This window comes from Phoxinus phoxinus (assembly GCF_949152265.1).
Source record: "Phoxinus phoxinus genome assembly, chromosome: 15".
NCBI lineage: Eukaryota > Metazoa > Chordata > Actinopteri > Cypriniformes > Leuciscidae > Phoxinus > Phoxinus phoxinus.
Window position 1 is genome coordinate 3314868 of NC_136890.1, and position 10175 is coordinate 3325042.

The 10175-nt window shown below is 37.6% G+C and overlaps 1 protein-coding gene across 1 annotated transcript in view; it reads right to left on the reverse strand.

The window, feature by feature from the left end:
- bcl2l16 (BCL2 like 16) overlaps nt 1–3249 on the reverse strand; it is a 23610-nt gene extending 20361 nt beyond the window's left edge. Inside the window, exon 1 of the mRNA XM_079638388.1 lies at nt 2987–3249. The gene's annotated coding sequence lies outside the window, so the exon portion shown is untranslated. The remainder of the gene's footprint in view (nt 1–2986) is intronic.
- Between the last annotated feature and the right edge of the window lie 6926 nt (nt 3250–10175).

Consider the following 10175-nt stretch of genomic DNA (forward strand, 5'->3'; position numbering starts at 1 on the left):
GAAGGGAAAACTTGTAAATGAACATGTCACACTGTTCCCCCATCTACAGGGATAGGATAGGACACACGGACAAGTGAGGTGCCCTGGGAAGAACTGAACGCAACAGGCTTCGGGGGCCAACCCAGGGTGAAGATTCCCTCTTAGGCCTTCCCCTCCCTTAGTCCATCCTTACCTCACTGGTTCATATAGGTGTCTCATGAATTAAGTATTAGGGAAAGAAGGAACAACAAATAGCAGACTCAGATGGAACAGAGGATACAACCAGTCTTTACAACGAATACTGCTCTGTTGCCGTTTTTCTCTTTTGTTTTCTTTCTTCCTCTGTGCAGATACCACTGGATGACTGTCCCGAGACCCATATGCATTGACCTCCTCACCTGTGTATGAAGCCACAACCTTCCACAAAACGACTCGATCCACTGCTGAGCCAACTATCACAAAGAAAAAGAAAAAAATACACAACGCAGAGACTCACATACGTTCCGTATGTCAACAGTGGAACCTTCAGTCATCCATCGAACATGATCAAGATTGTCACACTACTAACCATCATGGACATCGCGCAAAGTGTAGACTCCAGAAACAACATATTCTTAGAGCTAATGAATATGTCAAGAACGCCTTGTTTGCTGGAAAGAACGTTGCATGGCACACGCAACTTCAGCTTCTGCCACAAACAAAGAACATGGCTGCTTTCCAGGACTGACTTGTGCAGAACTTTTGGAGCTTTAATCCCATCTCACAGGTTTAATGGATCCAACAGAGAACTTGAACAAAATCCAACAAGACATTCTTGATCTTTCAGCAAAATTCCACCAGATGACTGAAAGGTTCACGAACCCTAATTGCATGTTTGTTTCTGTGTCCGCATGTTCTTCTACAGAAGAACTACACAGAATAAGTTATATGTGCCTGTAATTTACACCAGTTACAAGAATGAACTTTTAAGTGTTTAAATTTGTATATTATGTGAGAGTTTTAAAGAACTCTCAAACGGGGGACTGAAGGATAACAAATTTTAAGAATCTATTTCATTTTAGGTTTAACTGATGATTATTGAGTTTCCAGCAGTAGATTCCGGCCAGACTTGTAAATGAGTCAAATCATTGAATTCTCTCACCTTTAGTTCTGCAAATTACTTTCAGAGCCATTTGCTCAAGGTACAGCGGTGCCTTTGTCTCTATGATAATGTTAAGGTTTGAGCAATCAAGTCAGGATGATTGGATTAGCAATACAATAACTGATTGGCTCGGGTTCTCTAGAGCAATCTAGAGAACCTGCCATACCGGTTTTTGCTGGATAAGAAGACTCCTCCCCCTGGGAATGTATATAACTACAATGCAATACTGTATTAGAGTTAGAATGATGTTGGAAGACCGTTAGGTCTAGACTGTTTGAAAGAATTGCAGCCACGCGCAATAAAGAAGAACTTCTGCTTGAACGTGATCCAAACGTCTCCTGGTATTTGTTTAGAAGAAGGAAAAGTTTCCTACAGCTTTTTCTAATTTTGAATCAAGCTGAAGAATAGCCGCCAAGACATCCTCATTTCCGTTTCCACTAGATTCTGCACGTTTAGTTTTTTTTGCAGCTGGTTTCTGAGGAGTATCCGAGAGGGAAGCAACAACAACCTCATTCTCAAAATTTGGACATGTGTCAAACCACTGCGATTCGGTATCTTTCTGTAGTTTAAAACTAGCACCACTCGATGCTGAATTCTCAAACTGATCAACTGCGTCAGATGCGTTGGAAGACATGGTGTCAAGCCAAACTTGTTTCACTTTCTTCTTGCCTCTTTTTCCCATGCATAAAGAAGTCAAAACAGACTCATATGACTTTTTTCACTTAATTTTTCACGTTATCACCAGTTCAATTAATAGGTTATATCACCACTTCACCTTTGTTTCCCTGAAGAGCAAAAATACACTACCACCTACACCGCCGCCATCTTGGCCTCCAAATCCGGGATCTCCGTGTGAAAGGGGCTCGTGTTGAAGCGTCAGTGAGAGAGATCACTCTGATTGGCTGTTCAGTTTAGCTGAATTATTGGGGCCCAGCTGGAAATAAGCTTTTTTTGGTTCTGTCTATTAATTTATTACAATTTACATTGCAGATACAGTGACTTCAATACCCATCTTCTATGATGACCATTTACATTTTTGTATTAAAATACATTTAGATTTTTTTTAAAATTAAAGTCTTGAAAATGTATTAAGTTGTGACAATATTGACCTTTATCATTATTTCTTTGTTGTTGTTGGTGTGATCGACATACAAAAAAAAAAAAAAAATAATAATAATATCACGAGAGTACTCATGCAGACCATGACTTTACAACATTACTGTTTATAAAGGTCAGTAGTTCTCTTAAAATATCAGCTCATCTGACCTTTTGTATGATAATGTTAGTTTAGGTTGTAAAATTATTTCCCAAAACTTTCCAAAAACGTAATGATAATTACGGGTTATTAATCCCTGATATATATATAAATAAATAAATAAATAAATATATATACATATACATACACACAACTTTTCACATTGGAAATTATATTTAAAAATCTATGCATAGAGATATGCATTGTAGGTGTAAAAAAATATTTTTTAAAGACTTTAATCTAAATTGTCTAAAAACAATTCTTCAGTAATTATTTTTTACTTTAAACTATTTTACAGTCATTAAAGTTTGATCTTTTCAAAGTCATGTTCAAAGCCAACATGAATACAAAGAGTAGGCTACATTTCTAAGAACTTAGCAAGTGTATTTTTAACTAGATTTTAAGTTATTGTTGAAACTCTTGTTGCATTTGACCTCTCTACAAGCAGGCCTAACATTCAAGGAAATCTTAACCTTTTAAAAAAGTTTTAGGCCATCAGCAAAAGCCTTTTTTCATTTAAACGTCCAGATTGTTGCATTACTGATACGATCATGAATGAAAGGAAATCTGGCATTCATTCACACACACACTGCACTATACACACGACTCACCCTTGTTGCGCAGACGTGAATCATTGGGATTAGTTCCCAGCCGAGCGAAGGACAATCACAACTGGAGATTCTCGATGTGAGATTTACATGTTGCCGTCCGGCCCGGACTATATTTAGTTCCCTTGTCTGTAACAGATCCAGAGGCTCATTGGGACACGACACCAGGACACACTCTGCACAGCTATAAATACTCAATGCAGGAACATCATCACACACTGGGTCTATACAGTGTGTGCGTCTATAGCCTAAAGATCCTGAGGAATGTAAAGCTGCTTGAAATTGAAATTGAACAACACTTTAGGGTTACACTTTATTTTGTTGCAGTGTGATATATTTAAGTAGCTAAAAACAACGTGTAGCCTACTTAGGATTTGGTAGAGGGTTAGTTGCATGTTTTTCAATGGCTCTGAGTTGCATGTTGACCGTTGGCAAAGACCCGCCCCCCTTAGTTACTGTCGCTACAGTATGTCCGACAAGCGCCGCACACACACACACACACACCATGTTCTCACGCAGTGAAAAATACATCGCGGAGAAGAGAGGACACTGACAACACGCTGACAGACAGGACAGACCAGGTTACTTTTCGGTTACTTTTGATATTAAACAAAGTCTTGTCTTTCAAATTTGGCAATTTTTTAAAAGAAATTTAAATAATAGGCCTAAATACCGTTTTGTGGCCCTTTAATGTGTCTGACAGATCGCTGTAGAGTCTCAGATAAATGTAACATATAGCCTAACAAAGACACTGTAAAATAATGTGTTACACACTTTATAATAGGCTACTGTTCCTTCATTAATGAATAAATACAGAGGGACAAATGTGTAACGCGCTATTAACATTGTAACTATTAACTAACAAGAAACTCTGATTAGCCTAACGAATTAGTGAGTAATAGCGCTCAGTTGAATGTGGTAGTTCACTGTTAGCTCAGTAAAGTTACAGTTTTTCATACCTCTCTGAAGACTAATAAGAACTATACAGGTTCATAATTAATATTAATAATGCATAATGTATAATATGTGACCCTGCCTGGACCACAAAATCAGTCTGGAGTCGCACGGGTATATCTGTGGCAATAGCCACCAATACATTGTATGGGTCAAAATAATATATTTCTCTTTTATGCCAAAAATCATTAGGATATTAAGCAAAGATCATGTTCCTTGAGGATATTTAGTAAATTTCCTACCGTAAATATATAAAACATGTATTTTTGTGAGTGAATGCAGCACAATCGTGAACATAAATGCACAACTTTAAAGGAGATTTTCTCAATGTTTAGATTTTTTTGCTCCCTCAGATTCCAGATTTTCAAATATTGTCCTATCATAACAAACCACACATCAATGGAAAGCTTATTTATTCGGCTTTCAGATGATGTATACATCTCAATTTCAAAAAAATTACCCATGTGACTGGTTTTGTCGTCCAGGGTCACATATAAGGTAACAGTAACCCAATAGTAATGACTCGAGTGTTACTACATCCTTCTAAAGGAACTACTAATAATGTGGATCCGCATTCTCAAGTGAAGATCATAATTCTTCAAATAGGCCTTCACTGGCCCCAAAAATGATGTTTATGTCACAATTACAGTACAATAAATGTCTACATGACAAAATATTAATGCAATTTTCCTTAAATAAATATAGCATTGAAAAAACACTTAAAGCTTGAGATGCTTCATACCCCCTAAATTCCCCTTGACACTGGTTTTGATCATGCATCTCCATTCATCAACTACAAGTAAATCAATTGATTGCACACAACTCAGTAATAACTGATGGCAGTGTGGGTTTTAAAAGAAGAATAAACCCCTCCAAAGAGACTTACTGGCCACTAGGGGGAGTTGTTACTCTTATAAATGACAGAAACAAGTCCAATATCTTTAGTTGTAGCCTATTCTCTTTTCAGAAAGAACAACATCAGATGGGGTTGCTGCCATGTGTGTGAATTATTCACTGAATGCATTTTAAACGGTGATAATTAATGAATCATTAATATTCTGAACATGTAGCCCCTATCACCCACAGAGCGTTTCAAGTCACATTACTAGTTTCACACAGAGTAGATAGGCTAAATTATTTTAATAAGACTAGACTTAATTATTCCAAGTGCACTAGTCATTAATAAGCTAGTAGTCTAGTATAATTCAACACGAAACACAATGTGATATTCTATGGGTTTGAAGGGTCCTTAATTGTGGTCTTTCTTAATAGTCTCTTTTAATTAAAATGATTACCCTCCGTGTTTGAATGATTGACCTTGATTTGCAAAGGTGCTGACATTTTATTTGCAAATAATTTTGGAAAGGACTGTGGAGTGCGCGTGCACGCTGGGCGAGTTATCAAGCGCGAGAGACTGAGAGCCGTCGTCATATATTATTCACCGGTCCACTTTAAAACGCTGTGATTATTCAGTGATTATTTTCTCATTTCGGAGCCTCTATGGTTTACGGGTAATTTTAAAAGGTTTTTAATTTCCTGTCGAGTGCAGAGCGCTCAGATGTTTCCGCGCGCTGTGTGTGTGTGTGTGTGTGTGTGTGTGTGTGTGTGTGTGCGCGCGCGCGGGGGGGGATTTGTGTGTTTGTTTTTACAGCGTGCTGTGCTTAGCACTGGGCTCGTGTCGTGTGTCATGTAGGATTTTAATACGAAGCTCATTTCCTGAAGCATCTAAGATAGAGATCAAAGCCCGTGCTTGCTCTCATTGCTAAGTGTGGGACAGCCAGGGAGGTTTGGTCTGCTGCATATTTAAGCCTAAAGCTCTTGTGTCATTAGTTTTCTCTCATATTGGTCTCATATCGTTCATTGTTTTACCTCATGTTTGTACTTTCTCTGCTCTAAACCGAGATAATTCAGTTTTTCGGGACTCTATGATGACACAACTATGGTATGTCCGGTCAGTATTAGATTGAATCTGGCTCAGCCCACTGACTGCATGCAGAATTTTTTTAAACTTGTGCTACAAATGTAAATTGAACTGGTTCTAGCTGTGTTACATGACTGAATTATAAGAGTGTACTAACTAGCTAACAAAATATTTATTACAATAGCACATATTAAAGGGATAGATCACTTTGAAATTTAATTTTGGTATGTTTTCGCTTACCTGAAGTGCATCCAAGATGCAGGTGTCTTTGTCTCCGCAGTAGTTTCAATTTTGATATTTTTAGGTCAAACCGTTCTTGTCTGTCAGTCATATAATGCAGGTCTATAGGCACTGTCTCTAATAGCATGCAGAGAAAAGTCCAAATTAAACAATTCCCCATCGTAAGTGCACATTGATGGCCTAAGACACGAAACAAGCGGTTTGTGTGAGAAAACTAACAGTATTTATATAGTTTTGATCTCTTTTACACAACCACGTCCAAGTGATCCGTTTACACCGGATTTCTTCCCCGGAAACTAATCTAACCGCCTTCGATTGGATGTTGCATTTTTAAACTCAGCAGAAACGCGTGTGATTGGCTGTACGGCTCAACGTATGCCTTTGATTGACCTGAACAATGAAGCGAGTCGTGTGTCAAGATAGAAGGCTTACAAATTGGGAATAAGTGAAAACTCAACACTCCCGGATGAGCTTGCGCGAGCTTAGGCCATCAATGTGCACTTACGATGGGGAATTTTTTAATTTGGACTTTTCTCTGCATTGTCTGCATTAGAGACATCTCTGCATGCTATTAGAGACAGTGCCTATAGACCTGCATTATATGACTGACAGACAAGAACGGTTTGACCTAAAAATATCAAAATTGAAACTACTGCGGAGACAAAGACACCTGCATCTTGGATGCACTTCAGGTAAGATAAAACATACCAACATTTAATTTCAAAGTGAACTATCCCTTTAACATGCTAAGTGCTAAGCAATACTGGTTGAACACAGCAGGGGGGTTTGTGTGTTTCATCACAAGGTCACGCGTGATGTTGTCGACTCAGTGTTTACAAGTTTGGAGTAGGATCGTTCAAAGTTATTGTATGTTGAATGACATATTTATATATACGTGTGTCAGTTTATTGTTTAAAATGGTCCTCACGCGTGACATTTCCAACATGATGAAGTGATGCATGGCGCATCTCAGAGATGGCACAAGACGGGCATTTGTGGTTAAAAAGTACATTATTTTATTTTATTTTTTAGAAAATGAGAGATCGTTTCGCTGGATAAGACCCTTATTTCTCGGCTGGGATCGTGTAGACTTTGAAGCTGCACTGAGACTCACATTTGGACCTTCAAACCGTTGATTGCCATGGAAGTCGCAAAGCCCGCGGTTCTTCTCAAGAAAGATTGGTTAGTGTGAACCATGCATGCCTCGGTCACAAAAGCTTAAAAAGTGGACATCCTGCAAAGATCATTTAAAGAACACAACAGGCAATCCTAAGAGATGTAGAAAACCAATTCTGCCAACAACAAAAATAAAAAGGAGTTGGAAAACCAAAACCACACAACGCTTCGGGAAAATGTTCAGTGGACAGTTGAGACAAAAGTCCCTCATGTGTTTTCTATTGAAAAGACCATAAGTAAGAAATTAAGTCGCCCTTAGAAAAATGTTTAGCAAACACAACATCTTGTCACCTTGTACCTTATTTACTTCTATTAGGTTTAGTAAGGTACATATTACTCTATGGTACTACTAACATGCACCATTTACTAGTAAGGTTATTGAACATTGCAATACTGAAGAATGATGCCTTTCACATTGAACTCTGCTTTTAGTAAATACGACACTGTTTCATAACGTCTATAAAAGTGAACACCAAAGACACGATCTTTAAAATAACTTTTTGTATATAACCTTTTTCCATTTGCTGTGATTTCTGAAATGGGTTAGCAGACATTGGTAATCTTTTCTGTGACACAGAGGGAGGGAAAGAGTGATAAAAGAGCGAGCGAGCGTGTGTGATTTGATAGAGAGAAGAGCAGGGAGTCACTGCAAATTACAGGATGTTTTTATTGTATTGCACCAAGGGCGCTTCAATTTCCCTCCTCCCCAAACGCCTAAACCCCTGTCTCTCACAGTTCATCTTTCTGCCCCCTGAATCGCTCCTTTCCCAAAGTGGAGGACGACATCGAGCGGAAGAAAAGAGGGGACATTTTCTCTGTGTTATTACTTTGAAAATAGGGATGAGACGAGAAGAGAAAGAGGGTAATTTAGCTGTTTGGGAGTGCTAGGCTAATGGCCTCGATGGGGCTCGAACAATAGCTAAGTCTTCCTATTGACACATTCAGAGCAAGATTATGAGAATGAAAGAGAGACTGAATCTATAAAACATGAGGAGGTTGAAAAAAGGGGCCAGACGCTGGTTAAAATCTGCTGTTTCATCTGCGATTGAAATACATATCTGACAGAAAAAGAGCTCTTGGCTGTGTTCAAACCGTCAAGGAGAAACCCTTGTGAAAAAGAAGTGTGACTTCTAATCTTAAAAGTATATTAAAAACTGCTTGCAGATAATATAATATTACTGAAATAAAAGGCCACTCAAAAGGATAACTCTCGCCAAAATTGAACCTAGGCTCTTGTTGTTAATCTACCCGAGTTAAACATTCGTGTAAAAGCATAATTAGAATGGAAACGCCACTTTTAAGATTGACCGTATTTTCGTTTTCGGTAAAAATGCCTCTGTGATAGCATCAAAATCTCTATTTTTAAAACACTAATGCGGCTCGACACAACATAAAACTGTGCTTGAAGTATCACCAGGGGCTCTACACATGAACCTGAGCATTGACTACATTGTTTGTGTACACAGAGTTTACTAAAAAGAAAGGTTTTTTACGACTCAGTTAGTGTTTCCAGTGGCTGGAATTTTGTCAGTCAAAAGTAGTCGATCTCCGAGTCTGAATGCAATGTAACATGAGGAGAGTACAGATGTAAAACTCCTAAAGCTTGTTTCCATGAGATATTGCCATGAGCTAAGTGTCTAAGTTATCATGCTTTTCATTGGAATTACAAGTTCATGACATTTCCTCATATGGAGTCAGTTCATTACGTTGCATTCGGAGATCGACTACTTTTGACTGATAAAATGCGGGCGGACGGAAACACAGTGAGTTGTTCAAAATCTTTCTTTTTAGTAAACTGTGTAAACAAACAATGTTCTCAATGTGTAGAGCCCCTGGTGATACTTCAAGCACAGTTTCATGTTGTGTCGAGACTTCTTAGTGTTTTAAAAATAGCGATTTTGATGCTATCATAGAAGTGCCCCATACACTCCCATTCAAAAGGCATTTTGAGCCAAAAAGTGGGTTTCCATTCTAATTATGCTTTTACATGAATGTTCGACTCGGGTAGATTAACAAAAAGAGCCTAGGTTCAATTTTGACGAGAGTTATCCTTTAACTGTACTTAAAGAGAGCAAACTTTCTTGATGTTACTTCACAAACTTAAGTGTCAAATTAGTTAAAAAAAAGTTTTACTTTAAAGTACATTTAAATCATCATGTTTTAATAAAATGTTGTCATGCTCTGAAGAAGTACACTTATTTTGATGTGTTGATTAACATATAGCACACGTGAAGTACTTAACTATCATTTTTATTACATAAATTTGCAACTTCATTACAAATGTGTAATTACAAATACGTGACATACAAGTTTCAATAGAAATCACACTGAAGTATATTTTAGTTTATCATAAATGCTTGTCAGTACGTTTGGCAGTTTAACCATATTTTAATAAGAAAAGAAATATTCATGAAATTACATATAAATATGCTTAATTTCTACTGGATGTGTCAAAAGCACTCTTAAATGTAATAATGGTAAAAACATGCGGTTAAGTGTCTGAAAACATTACATTGTTACTAAAGTATATTCTTTTAAAGAATATTATATCTGTTATACTCTTTTCAAAAGTATGCTAAACTGTACTTCTTTTTCAAAAGTGACTGAAACAAGCTACATGTCACTCATAATTTAAAGTAGAAAATCTACTTTAAAACTTAAAGGGGTGGTATAATGCCCTTTTCACAAGATGTAAAATAAGTCTCTGATATCCTCTGGTATCCCCCACAAAATACCCCACAGATATTTTTATATAGCATGTTAAAGTTGTCACTTTTTCAAGGGTGAGCAAAAACACACAGTTCCCTTTCGTTGTCACTTCGAGTTACGTCGAATGACGACGAATGGGGTTCGCTTAGAAGCCTATCCTCTTCGAACAGTAATAAAACGAGCCAATGGCAA